The sequence below is a fragment of the Macrobrachium rosenbergii genome, chromosome 13 (genome assembly GCF_040412425.1).
Source record: "Macrobrachium rosenbergii isolate ZJJX-2024 chromosome 13, ASM4041242v1, whole genome shotgun sequence".
NCBI lineage: Eukaryota > Metazoa > Arthropoda > Malacostraca > Decapoda > Palaemonidae > Macrobrachium > Macrobrachium rosenbergii.
Genome location: NC_089753.1, coordinates 9,651,161 through 9,668,867, shown reverse-complemented (window position 1 = coordinate 9,668,867; position 17,707 = coordinate 9,651,161). Strand labels below are relative to the sequence as shown.

The following is a 17,707-nucleotide window of genomic DNA, read 5'->3' as shown; positions in this document are numbered from 1 at the left end:
TTACATTTTACCCTGGAGAGGCACAACTTCAGCCACCAACAAGTTTTGCTTTAGTTTTCCGACAAAAAATCCAATGCTAGACATGCCGTCTTTGAAAAACTAATGGTAATTTTACCCATTTGACGAAAACCAACAGCAATATATATTTTAAATTACTTTCTCTCTCTCTCTGCAATATCTTCACAATTATTGAAAATTAACTTCTTTTTAATCAAAGTTTACCTGAACCCGGTCTCTCCTGACAAACGTTTTCGCTCCTTCCAGCATACAACCCCAAATCTTTCCACCTATACACATAACCATGTGTGTGTGTGTGTGAGCGTGCGATTCTCCCCTTCCCTCTACACACACACACACACACCACTGAAAGTGTTATACCCGTCTTTAGGACCTGTTGCACTATTATCCAATACAATAACAAACAGCCACAGACGGGAAAACCTGTTGCTCAAAACATAACTGAACCATTTGTACGCCATGGAGCGAAAATTCAACATAGCAAGGGAGAAGGAACACGACGGACTGAACAATTATGAAGACGCTTTCGTCTCATTACAATCGCCTCCTGACTAGATGATAATTGGTTTGGTTTAAATATTGTGATGTAGAGGTTCTGTGGACAACAAAGCTATCGCTGGGTGAATATTGAATCCAACGATTAAGGGATTCAACTGAAATTATTATTGTGTAACTTTAACATAGCCTAATGCTCGTTCCGGTATCAAAATCACCCCGAAACTGCCTCCGTAGACTCTTTCAAAATATTTTCATCTTTAATTTCTCTGATGAGTAAAATATAAATCAAGTCCAAAACGCCACATTAAGTAGGGTTCCTCTAAACTAGAAAGCCGCATCTCCTTTTCATCATTACACAGGATGCAAACAAATACGATAACCTGAACCTACAATACCGAGCTTGGAAAGAATTCAGCAGCAACAAAATTCTTAGGCTATACTATTTACATACAGGCCTACTTATGTCAAAATTCTTATGAGGTTAATGTTCTCATATAAGTAGAGCTGGCTGATAATTCAGAAAAACAAGACCACGGTAGCAACATCTACATAACACAGGTGTTAACGCAGGTGTCCGAAGCCTTTTGAGCACTCGCCTGCCAAAAAACAATTGATAGGGACATAAATCTAGGCTTACGATCTAAGCCATCATGTTAACATCACATTTGCTCCCTGATAAGGATTTATCTACACTCACAGTAATATCTCCATTGTTCGAGATGTGTGTAGCCTACATTCATTTATGAAGAACCGAAACTATCACTTAATGAACAAAGTCACTGAAAAGAAAAAATGAGAGCAGTGAACTAATTAAGAACTTGCGTACATTAGCATGTATATATATATATATATATATATATATATATATATATATATATATATATATATATATATATATATATATATATATACTGTAGGCTATACTATACATATATATATATATATATATATATATATATATATATATATATATATATAGCCTATATTGTGTGTGTATGTTACTAAAGTAGTAGACCTCGTCATGTAGTACATCAAGAATGCAAATACTGAACCAGATAGTGCTAGATGGGTAGATTGGAGACCGGAAATGACCTCAAAGCGTTACCTCCACGATTCTCCATAAATTTCGCAAGGAAGACCTGAGGAATCAGGCTGCAATGGTTGGCAGAAGCAGTATGGACTAGATAAACTAGACGAATGCAACAATAATATGAATAAACACCTACACAAATATAAATAAACGGGGCTTTTTGCCATAGGCTAATTGGAAAATGTTCCCAAGGAACATTAATAAAGGACAATAATCTTGTTCTGTAGGGATGCCGATCAAATTTCTTCTCTACTGGCCTATATGGAATGCTTTTGAAACGTCTCGTATTAAACCTTCTTCCTACAAGAACCCATGTTTTTTTTTTTACAAGACATTCAAATTCTCACCTCAATCTACACAATAACCGCATCGCAAAACATACTAGCCTTTATGTTATTTTCGTAATACACTTGAAAAATAAAAAAAAAAACTTTTACGTCCTCTAGAATTATCGGGTTTTAATAAGCAATTTCTATAACAACACAGTGTATAAAATGCAATAAATCCACGAGAACTAGCAACCACATTTATGAATGCGCAAGTATACCTGCTGGCGTACGCAAAGCACTTGTGAAAAAAGCTATCAAGTCAACCAAATAATAGCAATTTAAAACCCGTTCATTGCAACAGATACCTCAACGTAGCCAGAACTCCTTCATTAACTATCGTAGCCATGTAAACTATCAAAACCCTAGTTTTGCGTTCCAGCATATCAAGAACGACCATTTCCTTTGAAGAGATACTCCCACCACACTCAACACAGGAAGAAAATGTAGCTAAGGAGCGTGAGAGGGGGAGGCAGAAGAAGAAGAAGAAGAAAAAGAAGCAGAAGAAGACGACGAAGAGGAGGAGGAGGAGGAGGAGGAGGGGAGGAGGGCAGCTTCAGGCCGAGGCAACTCTTATCAACCGCGAAGGAAGTGACTCGAGATAAAACCTTATCGCTGCCACCCGCCACCACTACTCCGCCATCAGCAAACTCGCTCCAAAGAAAGGCTCAACAAGCAATGGTTATATGACGCAAAACAATCATGACTTTTAAAGTGAAATGAGGACACAATAAAGTACAGAAAGCAACGCTCCATCTATTATTTTACATGTAAACCCGATGGGATGGGTAGCCTATGTCTGTCCCTAGCCAAAGCTTAAAAAAAGGAAGGAAATTATGGAAAACCCAAGTACATATATGTGTGTGAGTAATATCATACACAACTCGCTGTTTCCAATGCAAATGAGTAACGATAATTTACTATTACATTTTCGCTTTTTTTCGAGTACCGAAAGCAAACTACTACACAACTGTAGTTCTCAAATAAACAAAATATAACAAAGTAAATATTAAACATATCTCCATTAGCACGATTGTCACAAAAAAAACTCGCCTTGAGTAGGCTAGCTTTCAACAGCAACAAACAGATTACTATATTCCATGAAGGTTATAGCCTACTCAAGTTTAACGGCACTCTTGATGGACATAAGAATGAAACACCAGTAAATATTTGCGTTAAATACCGTATATTCCTTACCAATTACGGAACGCTGAGCCATAATGCAATGACGTCCCCCTCTTTTTATTTAGATATAATATAATATAATAGTATTCGACAAATAATAAATGAACCGCCACATAAAAATAAGAAGCAAAATACAAGTAATGAACTCAAATATAAAATAAATGGTACTACACCGGGCAACATGTTTTATTTAGAATTCAACACATGACAAACAGAAATAATAAATGTGTTACCGATAAAAATGCAACTGCATGGCATAAATATTAAATTAAACTACAGTGAAGCACATCCTTTTTTTTTCTTTTTAATACCTGCAAAGCACACAGCAAGTAAATGTCCTTGTAACACGCTCGGAAAACTGACATTATGGATACAAATGGCATAGCATATCAGAATACTGCAAAACTTTCGACAAAGAATAAATTACTAAAACAGGGATAAATTCAGAATGAATAATTTAAGACACCATGCATTCAAGATTCATGAGGAGTAGTTTATCTGAAGAACACACCTCCTTAGTAAATTTGACATTTTAATTCAAATTATATATATATATATATATATATATATATATATATATATATATAATGTGAGTTTACATCGTGTAGGAAGGATAGACAACCTAGAAAGACCTGGATAAATGACACGAAACACGGAAGGTACTGGAAACGAGTGCTAGCAGAGGCGAGAATGACTCGGCGTGTTGGGGTTCGACGAGCAGCTGAAAAGCCCGCTGTGTAGGTTACTTTTCAGTATAGCGGTATTTAAAATATTTTCCAATTTGTGGACATGACCTTCATATCATCAGTGCCGATAATAACTCAAGGGATAGGCTAATATAATAATGTAACTATCCTGGCATTTTCTCAAAGAACGACATCGAATACTGCATTAGTTGTCACGCTTTCGTTAATATATCAATCACTTACGCTTTTCCCAGAAACAATCAGAAAAATACCGAAAGAGAGCAGAAAGGCCATATAGCCTACAGTAGTACTTGCAATCCACATCATGTTAAGGAAACTTTGAAACCCCGCAACACAAAGGCAAGCCATCACTGGAGTATCAATAAAGCAATGCCTCACTGATAAACGCTTTACATAACGTACACCAGACACGAGGATCATCAGCCGGACCTGGAAAGCCAAAAAATGAGGCGGGTCTGGGGGAAGGTGGAAGGTGGGGGGCGATTGAAACGGACACAGACTTCTTCTACCCCGTAACCCCCCATCACTAACCTTAGCTACCCAGCCTAGCATAGTACAAGGCCGACTGGTGGTGTGTGGTGGTAAGGGAGCGACTTTTTTCACCCATCTCTGTAGGCTACATGAAGTGGCGCGATGGGGTGCGTTCGTGTGTACACGTTTCTAAGTCTGTTCTTGACGCGGGCGTAAAAATAAATAATAAAAATATAACTTGTCCTTTCCCAGCCTACGTCCGTATACCAAATGACTCATTCAACCACTCAGGGCAGTCCTGTCGCGATGTTTTCACAAGCTCCCCAACAGCTCAAAAACTATGCTTTCAGTAAGCAACTCGACTTGACGCATAAAAACGCCCAACTCCTAGTAGGATTCATTCATAAAAAAAATCAGACCACATCCCGATGGACAAGCCACATGAGCTGCATGTTTGGCGAAATGTTTCGATGGCAATGGTATTACAGGGCATGAAATAGCATACGAAAATTCGGGATGACAGCAAAGTAAATTACGCTGACGTACTAATATCGTCCAATAGTAAAATAATTACACTGACGTACTAATATCGTCCAATAGTAAAATAATCAATGTTACATAGAGCCAAATTAAACGTTATTCCACAGAGGCTGATGTCCTGGATAGGTTTGTACTAATGGAAACATAGTTTGTCCACTGAATGCCTTTCGGTGCCAATACCTAAAAATGAATTAGCTTTATGGTTCAAGATTTCATCTGATCATTACAATAAACCGATTTCATTAAGTAATCCATCCACTAATGTTTAATTTTGTGTGATATTTTCACACAAGAGCAAATAGGCTATTATTCACAAATAGCTTAAATCTCGGTCAACTGCTTATCAAGTATCACGTACGGTATGAGTTTTCTTTTTAAGTAGCAACTTCAGTTTCACATTAGCAGAAATGTTCCGTTATGAGCAGCATAATAGTAACAGCAATATTCTTCCATTAGTGGGTAGACTTGTCGTCTCAAGCAATAATGGCGGTACTGCAACTAAAGAGTTATCTCTAAAATCTAAAGGCATTTCCTTTACCTTTCTACAATTGTAGTTGATCACTTACAGATATTAGAATCTACCTTACAACTTTCTACAGCGGGAGAGACCCCGCCAGCACCAGATGCATACATCTCATGATAATTAACTGTAGCATTAGAAGCAATACCGGGGGCAGGGGACCACCATCCATCTCCGGGGTTTGTTGAGTGAATGGATGAATTACAGTAGTAGTCTCAGTCAGTGCCTTTGAAATTCTTACTGTTGTTACTAGCATAAACAAATTAGGCGTTTCCCAAAAACTCACTCTCTCTATTTATATAATATTTATATATATATAAATATATACTTATAAATATATATATATATATATATATATATATATATATATATATATATATATATAGAGATATATATATAGAGAGAGAGAGAGAGAGAGAGAGAGAGAGAGAGTTTTAACTGAATTCTAGAATGGACGTTGTACGTATTTATATGTTATACAACAATACTGCATTTAGCGGCTAGCATACAGTCCCAAGTCCATACAAAACGAAGACAGTTAAGTAAAGAACAAAGCTCAGAAATCTAAACCGCAATTAATCTAAACAATTCTCAAACGAACAACACACGCCAACTGGTTCCACTCACTCTTCATGACATCTACGAAAGCATAGGGAGTATTTTGTAACGACCAACGCCACTGGAGGGAAGAGAACAGGGGAAGAAAATATGAAAGAGAAGGGGAGAGGTAGCAGGATGGGGGGAGGGGGAAACCATGGAGGGAAGCCCATCGCCATTCACCCTCCCTTTTCCTCTTCTTCTCTTGCCCCTCTTCGTTCCTACGTCACTATAGGACATCATAAAGCTTTTTCCCATCCTTCAACCAAAACATACAGTGAAGTGAAGCGAGAAGGTCCTACCCTACTTCCCTATACCTTTCAGTTTCTTCCTCAGTTACCTCCTTTAAACACCTTATACCAAAACCTCTCCAACGATGCTATGTAGGCGATGATGATGATGATGGTGATGATAGACTTCTAACCTTTATTTTACCTTGAGACTTCGTCTTCACTCGGGGGATGAAAAGTAACGGGTTCTGAAAATTTCCGAGATCTGGCGAGAGAATGTCTCCTAACATTATCAAGGCCGTGAGCAGTGCGTGAAGAAACATCTGAAGGAATTATCTTTTCTTCATAATGGGGTAGAGAGATGCTTCTCATTACAGCACAAGATGGTACATAGTCAGATGAGAGTCCATCGAACAAATGTGGTGGCAATGTTTTCGCCTCTTTTTACATTCTCCAACAACGGCTATACGCTCATTCACCCAGCGTTCCATCCAACGCTCGCCCAACGTACTTTCCTTCCTACTCTACTCTTCAGTTTTCCCTTTCCATCGCCCCCAAAAACCTTCGATCCTTGCCAACCATCACCCAAGCTATCAACGACTCTACAACTACCACCACCACCACCACCACCATCACCTTCCTCTCTCTCTCTCTCTCTCTCTCTCTGAAACCAAACTCCCTTCTGCTCCCTATCCTTCCATCCTCACCCACCCAATCGCCCTTCCTTCTCTCCGCCCCTCCACCATCCACCCAACAAACCGTGGGCAGTCCCCTACCCATCCCACAGGAGGTCGCATTACAGCAGCCAGCAGCACAACCCCTCGCTCACACATCACCCCAATTGTGTCTTCCAATACTCAAAACTAACAGCAGCAGGACAGAGGTGGTGGTATCCAACAACAACAGAGGTTTGACGAGCTTTAGCACATAACACCATACGAAACAACCTTCAATTTACATTCTGAGACGGAAGCCGTTTGCTGGTTTCAGCATTTTTGGCAGTGTAGAGTTCTTTTTAAGTCTGAAACTTTGTCAAAACAATAAAATCACACAGCATTATCAATATCACAAGCGACACCAATCATTAGATAATAAAAGATGAGGAAAAAGACGGATCAATTAACATATTTCTCTTGCATGGCGGTTATGTTGACATAATTCTTGAGATTGTGACCAAAGATTGCATACCTTTCTCATAAAACAGGCATTTGCACGATCCTCTTTGAACCGTAATTTCGTGAACTAGTATACGGGGCGAAATAAGGAGCTGAGGGGTAGTAGGTGAGAGTTAACAGAGGAGTGAAGGTGCAAAGTAGGCCTAGAGAGAGAGAGAGAGAGAGAGAGAGAGAGAGAGAGAGAGAGAGAGAGGCCTTTCCTTACCCTACACCTTCCACTACCTATTCTTACTCCGTTTCCTTCCCAACAGAGAGAGAAAGAGAGAAGGCTCTGTGGAAGAGAGGCAAGTCATGGAGAAGAGGAGAGGGACTGGCCAACCCCTTGACCTTTTCGGGGCAATATGGCTGCGTCCCTCTGCCTCCTCCAACACCTCTCAAATCATCTCGTCTCGTGCGACACCAAACAATCAATTTCTAAACGGCCCCTCCCACCTTCTCTTTACCAGCCAGATAGTCCTTCCATGCACAAGCACAAATTCTAATTCATTAACTGAGTGAAGGTTGGCGATTATTCTATTTTCTGTTTAAAAGCAGGTTAGTCAAACACCCGCGAGAATCCCATGCCACTATAATCTGGGAATGTAGGGTCTTCATAAAAAAAATAAAAAAATAAAACACTTGACTAAACTACACCTGTGGCTTAATATACTGGACATTCGCGGAACTCTCGATTTTTTTAATAATTTTGAATGCAATTTCAACTAGAATCGCAAACAGTAATCGAAGGAAATCTTTTTTCCTTAGAGCGACAATAGACCTCGGCATAATATTCCCTCAGTCGTGCGAGGTGGCTTTGCAGTAATCATATATGCCGTATGGAAAGACTAAACACCGCTCAAGAAGGGATTCGAAACCAAATCGAGACTGGTCTAGCGTCCGTCCTCAATAGCTGAGAGTTTTCCATTCAGCCTATTGCACTAAGCTAGATAACAGTGTTAAGCAGGTGCGTCGATCCTAAAACATATGTGAGAGAGAGAGAGAGAGAGAGAGAGAGAGAGAGAGAGAGAGAGAGAGAGAGAGAGAGAGAGAGAGAGAGAGAGAGAGATAATAATAATAACAGTAAGCTTTATTTCCAATATTTACACTGGCTATTCTGTACCTTACATGAATAAAATGTATTTCGATGAAAGAGTTACATTTTATACTACTTGCAATTTACTATATAGAACAAACCTGAATCAACATCTTAGAAATGCAAAACGAAACGTAGCCTTGTAATACATAGTGTAGCAGTAGCCTATGCATAATTTTATTTAAATGAGAGAGAGAGAGACTTGAAAAGTAAACACTTTCCGAACAAATGAACAGAATCTAAATGATCCCATTCCGAAGATAGGCTATACAGGCTATAGCAAATGTTGACTCATAATATTAAAATGACAAATGAAGCTCGATCAAAATAATTTAAGTTACTGCTGGAATTCTCAATATGAACAAAGCAGGAAAAATTTTCTTCTATATATATATATATATATATATATATATATATATATATAGAGAGAGAGAGAGAGAGAGAGAGAGAGAGAGAGAGAGAGAGAGAGAGAGAGCAAGGAGTTAGAAATGTAACTAGGCTAGGAAAACTACCCAATGGAAGACTGCTTTGCACACGACACCATTCAAGAGTACTTCCGTAAGTTGCACTCAAACACAGGCAGATGTTAACAACCCATAATTACACAATCAGGGACAGCGCAGGCGGAGTGACTGCTTGCCTGCCACTCATTTCTTTTTAGTTTTTCCTTCTCTTATTCCTCCCCTCTCCATTCCTCCGTTACGTCACGTTGAAGATGACCTTGTTCTGTCTTATTTATCACACGTACGTTCAAGAACCAAAGGAATCACTAGATTTTCAATGACCATTTGCCATGATTCTGCAATTCCAGGTATTCATCAGCCTAACGATCAAAACATTTAAGACAATGGGGTTTGTGGTCCAACCATGTGTTTATTTGTATATTTTCCTAAAAGCGGTTTCAAAAACCACACCGTTACAATAATTCAAGAGTTTCCTGAAGATTACACTCTATAATATAAACGAAACTCTTAACATTTATTCGACAAATTCCGACTGTCTGTAGATCACAACGCGAACCATATTAAATGAGTCCGGGCAATTCATACGAACCACAAACCTGTGTACCTTGCCTACAACCCATACGAATGTACTGTACAACCATGCTTCCGTGGTCGACAAAGCAAAACCAACATACCCCACGTCACGTACAAATAACAGCAATCGATCCGATGTATCAGTACCCTCCCTATGTAGCCTATATTAAACAATTACCTACTGGTACCACGAGTTAATGCCCTTATGGTTGTAAAGTTCGGCCCCTGGCTTGCAAAATACCAAACATTACTAAAATCTGCAGTTTTGGTGCTAGCGACAATGCGTCAGATAAAGGCTGAAAACTACACATAATATCAGAAACGATTTAAAATAACAACTCATCCACAATCATTTTCCTACACCCTAGCGACAGCATTTCCCATTAAGAAAGTAACCGATTGCTTTACAAAATACCGTACCATCCAAACACACACACACACACACTATGTATGTATGTATGTATGTATGTATGTATATGTATGTATGTATGTATGTATATATATATATATATATATATATATATATATATATATATATATATATATATATATATATATATATATATATATATAGAGAGAGAGAGAGAGAGAGAGAGAGAGAGAGAGAGAGATATCCCAACACTTCTGCATACCGCAGTTCTGAAGAGTACATCAGCCACAAAAAGCATCTTCTGTCAAAGTTTGTCCTTGCCTTTTTATTGACTTTATTATTGTAAGCTATATTTTTCATTCTTATGCCACACACATGTGAAAAAGAAAATCTCTAGTAAAACACAAAAGGTTCTGGATGTTGAGGCAAGCAAGACTGAACGCATGATGATGAAAAATATTAGGCAGTCATGAATGTTTTGATGGAGGGCAACGTAATAATTCAACGTTCAAATGGGAAATATGTTAATTACCACTGAAACGTTTATAGGTATTGTTCTACTGAAAGGCTTAAGCTACGAAGGAAACTGTTCTGTTAAGCACAAAAAGGTGACAAATCAACACTGGTTAAACAACAATCGTTCTTTGAACAACAGAGAAATGGTAGACACAGCCAATGAATCACTCTATTAGTTTATCGATCTAAATTGAGTAAACAGTGACTGCTACACAAGAGACGCAAGTAACCTTAAAATGGCGTTCCGAGCTAAGCTTCTCAAGAAATATTACTTTAAACAAGAAGTGAAAATTCTCGCCAACAGTTAAAATCTAACGAAGACACTATAAAAGAGAAAAACCATTATAAATGTTTAAGTTGCTGACATAAGGACTTAGGAGTCTTGAAGGAAGGCACCATTTCACATAGGCTATTTCTTTGACAGACAGGAGGGAAAATCATACTGAAATACTGGTAAGGGAACCAAAGGCAAGTCATAATGAAAACTAAGACAACGAATGAGCTCCTGGTCAAGAATCACCCAGGCAATGGACTTCAAAAGGTCCGCATTACCCCTCCCTACTGTTCGAAAGGTTCTCCATAACACACACACAGGCTACACACTATGTAGGGGATTGGGGGAGTATATGAGGAGGAGGCATCGATTGGTCGGCTGAAGAGGAGGGGGGGATGCAATGGGGGAACCCGGCAACCCTCCATCTCAAACCACATGTGCCAACGAAGACAAAAACTCCCAACACATCTCCACAACAAAGAAAGACACCTAACCCTCTCTCCAAACGGTAAGAAATTTTTACGTACTGAAACAAAGTGCATATCGAAGAACGTAACAGATTTTTCCGCAGCTGAGGTTTACTTGCGGTGTGGAAATACATCAAATGATTTTTTAATACTACAACGGCATATGGGGAAGTAAGATTTGCTAACTCACCGTGATGGACAAATTTCCTCCATTCTGCAAGTAACAATACCTGTACCCTGCCGAACAAGGTAAGCTGGGACAGCCATCCCCCTCCCTCATAAAAAGAAAAAAAATACAACAGTACCTTTGGGAAGTAACAGTATGATATACAACGAAACATCGCCACGTAACATGGTGCATGATCAATTTTAATATACATGATCAGCTTTCAAGAGATGAACAGCTAGGCTACAGGTGGCCTAGCCTATATATAACACTGCCACACTGATAAGAAATTGACCAGTAACTTTATCATAGAGGGACTCACTCAACAGGAAATACATCTTCGTGAAACCATGATCGAATACATCCGATATTTATTGGTGCATTCACTCCACCGTAAAAATCCCCTAAACACTCATTAGCATAGAACAAGTCGTAACGACCACAAGTTAAAAAAAAATAAGGGATATCGAAAATATATAAAAGAAAGTAATTAAAGACAAAATATCACAGCTTCCTCCAATAAGTTATCTAGTTTTGCCTGGATAACTGTCCAATGAAAAAATTATTTCCCCAGGAGGCTCAAGATGAGGAATGTCTATTGGTGATTCTCCATGCATAAGATGCCCTTCGAAGTAGCAGTCTATAGCCCTAAGGATTTATTAACAGTTTTATAACTGAATAAGAGATAATATATGCACCATATCCTAACATAACCGAGTTTCTTGTGGGTTGTTTTAACAATAAACATGCACATATAAAAGCAGTAAATGCAACTGCATAATCTAAAAACTCACTGGGACATGAGCTAATCGTTTTTATTGGTATAAACTTAGTCAAAAATATAAAATAAAAATTATACATTTAACCATAACTAAAAAAACATACACTTATTTTCAGTGAGTACACGTATCGCCTGTTGCTTGCTACACCGTGACCTCCCAGTCACCACTTAATAAACAAGGTTAAAAAGCATTGGATAATATTTTATTCGAAACAAGAAACCCAAAATGACATCTAAAATAAAGATGTGGAAATCAAAAACTTAAAACAAGGTGCAGCATACGCCGATACAAAAAGTCCGTTCCATGTCCTTCACTTCCACGGACTATTTAGGACCTCCGCAGCAGGAAACAATCGGTAACACCCACAAGAGATACCTCCACCCACCGAACTACAAGATATCTTTAAAGGATAAGCAACTTGGGTATTTCACATACAATAATGTCCTATAAAGAAAAAGCCCATTTACGAACTATGCAAAAGTTCCATTGTAATCCCTTTCTTACAACACGCCCCCCCCCCACGAACAAGACTACTAACTCGTAAACGTTCGTGGAGAACAGACGTGCTGCACTACCAACAGTGGGAAACGTTTTCCAGCCAAGTCAGCTGATCTTGACGGTAACTTTAATATTTTAAACATATCTCCAATTTACGCTAACAAGCAATATTACATTTAAAAATGAAATACTAATATAAAGAACAAACAAGTAATCCACCTCCATTTTTTCACACACTTTCTATAAAAAGCATAAAGCTACACAGATATGTGATAATAAAAGAGTTGCTGAAGGCATATGTAGCCAGCCGATTCCACAGTTGCCAAAGTCCCCCTACCATAGGGAGACATCAGCTTTAATATCGGAGTCTGTCCAATATTATACTGTACAGCTGTAGTCCTTTTCAGGAGTGCACCCAAGTGAGTATGCAGCAGTTCTTGAACAATCTTAGAGAGAGAGAGAGAGAGAGAGAGAGAGAGAGAGAGAGAGAGAGAGAGAGAGAGAGAGAGAGAGAGAGAGAGAGAGAGAGAGAGAGATTTCTAAGAAAAATAAATATTGAAAAATAATAGTAATGCAAATAAGAATGACCAATCTAAGATTATCTTGGAGGCGTCAAAATAACAACTGCGGTCCCCAACCCACCCCCCGGAATAAATAACATGATGGGTAACATGGTTAAACTTGAACGGGGGGGGTGTAAACCAATAAGAACCGGTCGATCTCCCGGTACAACAGTAGTAAACCCCCTCCCCCAGCACACCTGATCCGTGATACTTGGACAGGTTGAGCACCTCCATACATCAGCAATTACCACTAAGGAATCTTCACGTCAGGTAAGTCGAGATCACTGCGCCGCACGTATATTCTCGCGTTATCATTAACCGCCTGGCTTTCGAGTATAATAAAACTTTTAATACCTGACGAAAGCTGATTAGTTCCACAAGATCACCTGCATGCACTATTACCACTATCCTATGTGATTGCTTTTATGTACATCCATAGGTCAACATTACAAAATTCATTTACAACAAACCATAAGTCGACCACATATTGAGTGGCTTATGCTTCGATTTAATTTACAAATAAAAGTTGAATGCCATCAACTGCCTACATGACACTCTTGCACATGTTCTACAGTCACTCTTGCAACATTAAAGCAACCCAATTACAGACACGTTTCCAACACTACGCCACTCGATCAGGCAATCCACCGAGAAAAAAGAAACACGATCACTTGACACAAACTGTGCCTAAACGGATAATAAGCATCTACTCCTCTGTCAGATATAATTAAACAATTCGAACGCAAAATATCAACTGAACCTGAGCATCGAATCAAAAGCGAGGGCTATTAACATAAATCAACAACACAGCAATAGCTATTGAGTAGTGAAAGCGCGGCTTTAAAATCGCAGCTGCTAACTTGGAGAATCAAATGCATCACAATATAGCAACTGTTGCTGGTATTTACACTTCATTCGAAAGTAATTGTTCGTCCGATGTATGAGTCTTCCATGCAGGGCACACAACGATCATCGATTCATCTACAAAAAAAAGTAGCAACAAGACATAAATCTACCAAGTACAAAAAATTAATATTTGAATGCACAAAAAATCCATTTACCAAGATGAAAAACATCCTAACACATTATATACTACTGATAATTCCTCGTTCAACACTTTTCGTTCGTAGTAATCGATTGGAAACCCAGGGGAGCACGAAAAAATAAACTAAGTGCAAACCGTGCAGTTTTGCACTTAGTGAATTTATGTCACTAAAAAACCACACTAATGAACACGACAACAGTATGTCATATAGGCCTAATATGTAAGTTTTATACATGCTATGTACTATGACAGCGAAGGTGGTATACTTCCCATTGTATTTAGCTTACATAGGATAATTGGCTATGTCAATCGACCAGTTCAAGTAGTATTCATAAGCCAATGATCACAGCCTACTGCATGTCCCTATCACTCTACTTGAAACTTTAACAACCTAATTCTCTCTATTCCGTTTCCTGTCAGTTTAATTTTGGAGTGAAACATTACATGGCATTCTGCTTAGGAATAACGATCCCATCATTAATATTATATAGCCACAAACGTTTAGTGACTACGGTCGAGCCAACATTTCAATACAAATCATTACCTAGAAATGTGCCTTGGCTATCCTACTGTAAAAATGACATTTGGAGGAAAAGATAATACAGGTGACAAAAAAACCATGTCTGTAATTTTCCAAAAGTAATAATTACGGTCGGAAAAGCTACAAATTTCTATGCACCTTAATCGACCTCTTCCCTAAAATAAGTTCCTTGAATTGATATTTTATCTACCGTAGGCTACACGAGTTGTACAAGTAGTGGCCTTAAGCACTGTCATCATATACATTATCAAGACAATTCACTGGACTGACAGTTTGCACATTAGCCTAAAGGCACCTGGCCTATGTTGCCTGGAAGTCCAAAGTTGGGAAACATACTTATTGTTTACAACTTTCCCTGAGAACTAAGACTCTTTTTCCCTTTAGGCCTAATCGGATCACAACCTGGAACTATGATGAAGTCGAAATCACCTGATGAGTTTCCTCTATAAATTAAATAACCTATAAACTTAAAACTTTTAAAATTGTGTTTATGTTGCTTACTCCCCACTCCTTTACTTGGTTTTGGAATCATATAGAATACAACAACCTGGCAAGTATGTAGAACTTCATTTACAAAAGGGTACTCACCCATTGGGCAGATGATAAAATATATCTGGCAGTTTCTTTTTATAATTCTCCAATGCGAATGATATTCTTCACTTGTCACAACATAGACTTTTCGAGTGTTTAAACATTAACACCCTCACTATGTCATGAATCCATCTACATCATCATCACCACCACTTCATTAAAAACAAAAACATCACCATCAAGCAACACGTGGATGATGATGCTACAGGCCTATATCTACTTCAGTAGAGCCACTGATTTTGCAAAGAGCCTCTACATGAGTTGCCTAGCACAATTCTCAACACTTTTTAACAAATTTGTGGGATTCAAAACTACGAGCAACTCTCTCTCTCTCACTATCTTTTTTATTGAACACTCCTCTTCTCACTGTACACCGAATAACTACTTCTTTCTTTACGATTTATATAAAAAATCATCATTCTGATCGGTACCCATTTCACTGGTGGCACTGGCGGCGGCCAACATGACAACGGCCGGTGCTTTCACTAGTGAAGTTCACCACAGACTGACTGAACAAGTGGCACGTCGTGTTGTCAAAGTTTGGCTGGGGAGCGGCTATTATTCTGCGCAGATGCGCCCTTCAAAACCGCCGCTCCCCACCGTCGGCTTCGTTCATCGAAAGGATCGCGAAACGACTGAGGAGGACAGCCGACGTTAAATAGCTACGATTAGCTCTACAATTTCTGTATTATTTTGACAAAAACCTCTCAAAATATAAGGTTCAGATGTAATCCAAGTAAAATATTATCGTTTATAAATGTTATGCAACAAGTACTGCAGCTGAAAGCTCACAATGTTACTGAAAATAGATCGTCAAGTCAAATCGAACGCTTGCTCTCCGCAACTTACGCCACCATTACCGTGTAAGTTTGGCAATAGTTACTGCAAATTTTACGAATCATGCATAAAATAAAACAAAATACTGATATCCCTAAAGCTTCTAGACATCAACCACTATGAATAAAAGGTATTTGACTATCTACAACAAACAACTAGTTAAAATCGAACGGTTGCGATCGGAAGAGGACAAAATAGTTTCCGCTACATCACCACTGGTCATGAACGAGACCAGATGCCTCCCCGCCATCTCAACCCGCCACATTTGAATCATTTTTTAGCCAAAATGATATCCATACGAGTGAACAGAAGTAATCGAATTTTATTGTTGATAAGTGTGAAAGGCGTAAGAGAAATGTTGAAAAGCAAATATCAAGAACATTAAATTATTCAATCTCCAAGTCTAAGAAATGCCTGACGAACATAATTTTCTGGTGAACACAGGAAGACCATGAAAGACAAGGATTCTCGGCTACAAACTTGTAAAAAGAATCTAAACGATGCTCAGAAACAGTCTTGCCTCTACAGCATGTTCTCAGTGCTGCATAAAGAAAAGTTTCTGGAGAGCTAGTGAGCAGGGGAAAAAATTACCATCCGCAGTACTACGGAGGCGAGCTGTGTTTATATGAGAGACGTAATTGAAGTGAGAAAGAGTACGTTATGAGGTGTATGAGTGGGGAATCTTGATCTCCTCCTCCCTTGTGTGGTACCGAGTGATCACCAGCGACGGGGAGTAAGGTTGGCGGGTCGCGGAGCTGTGGGGGTTGACAGATGCGCGAAAACTCCCGCTTGATATACAAAGCACAAGGTGACTGCGCTTTTCATTAGTTGGACAAATAAACTAATTTCTCCTAAGAGTCCCGTGAGACGATCGTGTTTTTTCAAAAGTCGGCGTCGATCACAATGAAGGAATAAACAGATAAGAAATATAATAATCGTCATGCCTTGAGTATAGAGTGTGACACCAGGACCCGGCAGACCGTCTCTCTCTCTCTCTCTCTCTCTCTCTCTCTCTCTCTCTGTGCTGGTCGGCCCCAGCCCTGGCCACCCAGCACCCACCTATGTTACCATAATCCTTATATAAACGTTATATTCTCAACGCTGAATGACGCCCACAGACCCAATGAAACAAAAGAAAGTTACTTATAAAATAAAGAAACCGAGTACATAAAACAATTCGTTAATCGAGACGTATGCGAAGCAACCCACATATAATGACGACGGCGAAGTAAAAAGAAGCGAAGTTATCGTACAGTGGCGACGACGACGTGTGTGCTCTGAGTGAGTGGCTGGCTGCCCTCCTTGGCCATACTTTTGTTTGATATGTCGCCACTGCCTTTCCCCAGCAAAACCAATCTATGTGACGCACTCCTCCTCCCCAACCCAAACCCCTCTTCCTGATGAACTCCCCATGCACACGGACGAGACATCTTCGGTAGGCCTATTGGCGCAAGCGGTCTTCTAGATTTTCTAAGAGATGTTATTCGGGACCCCTTAGAAACGAGAGTATGAGAGAGAGAGCGAAGGGGCGAGGCATTTGGCAGCTGAAATAGCGAGTGAGTGGTCCTTCCCTCCTTTCCTAACCCAGCCA

General features: G+C 39.2%; 1 protein-coding gene across 6 annotated transcripts in view; it reads right to left on the bottom strand.

The window, feature by feature from the left end:
• LOC136844881 (neurogenic protein mastermind-like) overlaps nucleotides 1-15,791 on the bottom strand; it is a 97,951-nt gene extending 82,160 nt beyond the window's left edge. For 4 of the 6 annotated variants that reach the window (XM_067114165.1, XM_067114163.1, XM_067114167.1 and 1 more), the window contains exon 1: nucleotides 15,277-15,786. The gene's annotated coding sequence lies outside the window, so the exon portion shown is untranslated. Of the gene's footprint in view, nucleotides 1-15,276 lie in introns of all 6 variants that reach the window. The other 2 variants (XM_067114168.1, XM_067114164.1) reach the window with 2 other exon arrangements.
• Between the last annotated feature and the right edge of the window lie 1,916 nt (nucleotides 15,792-17,707).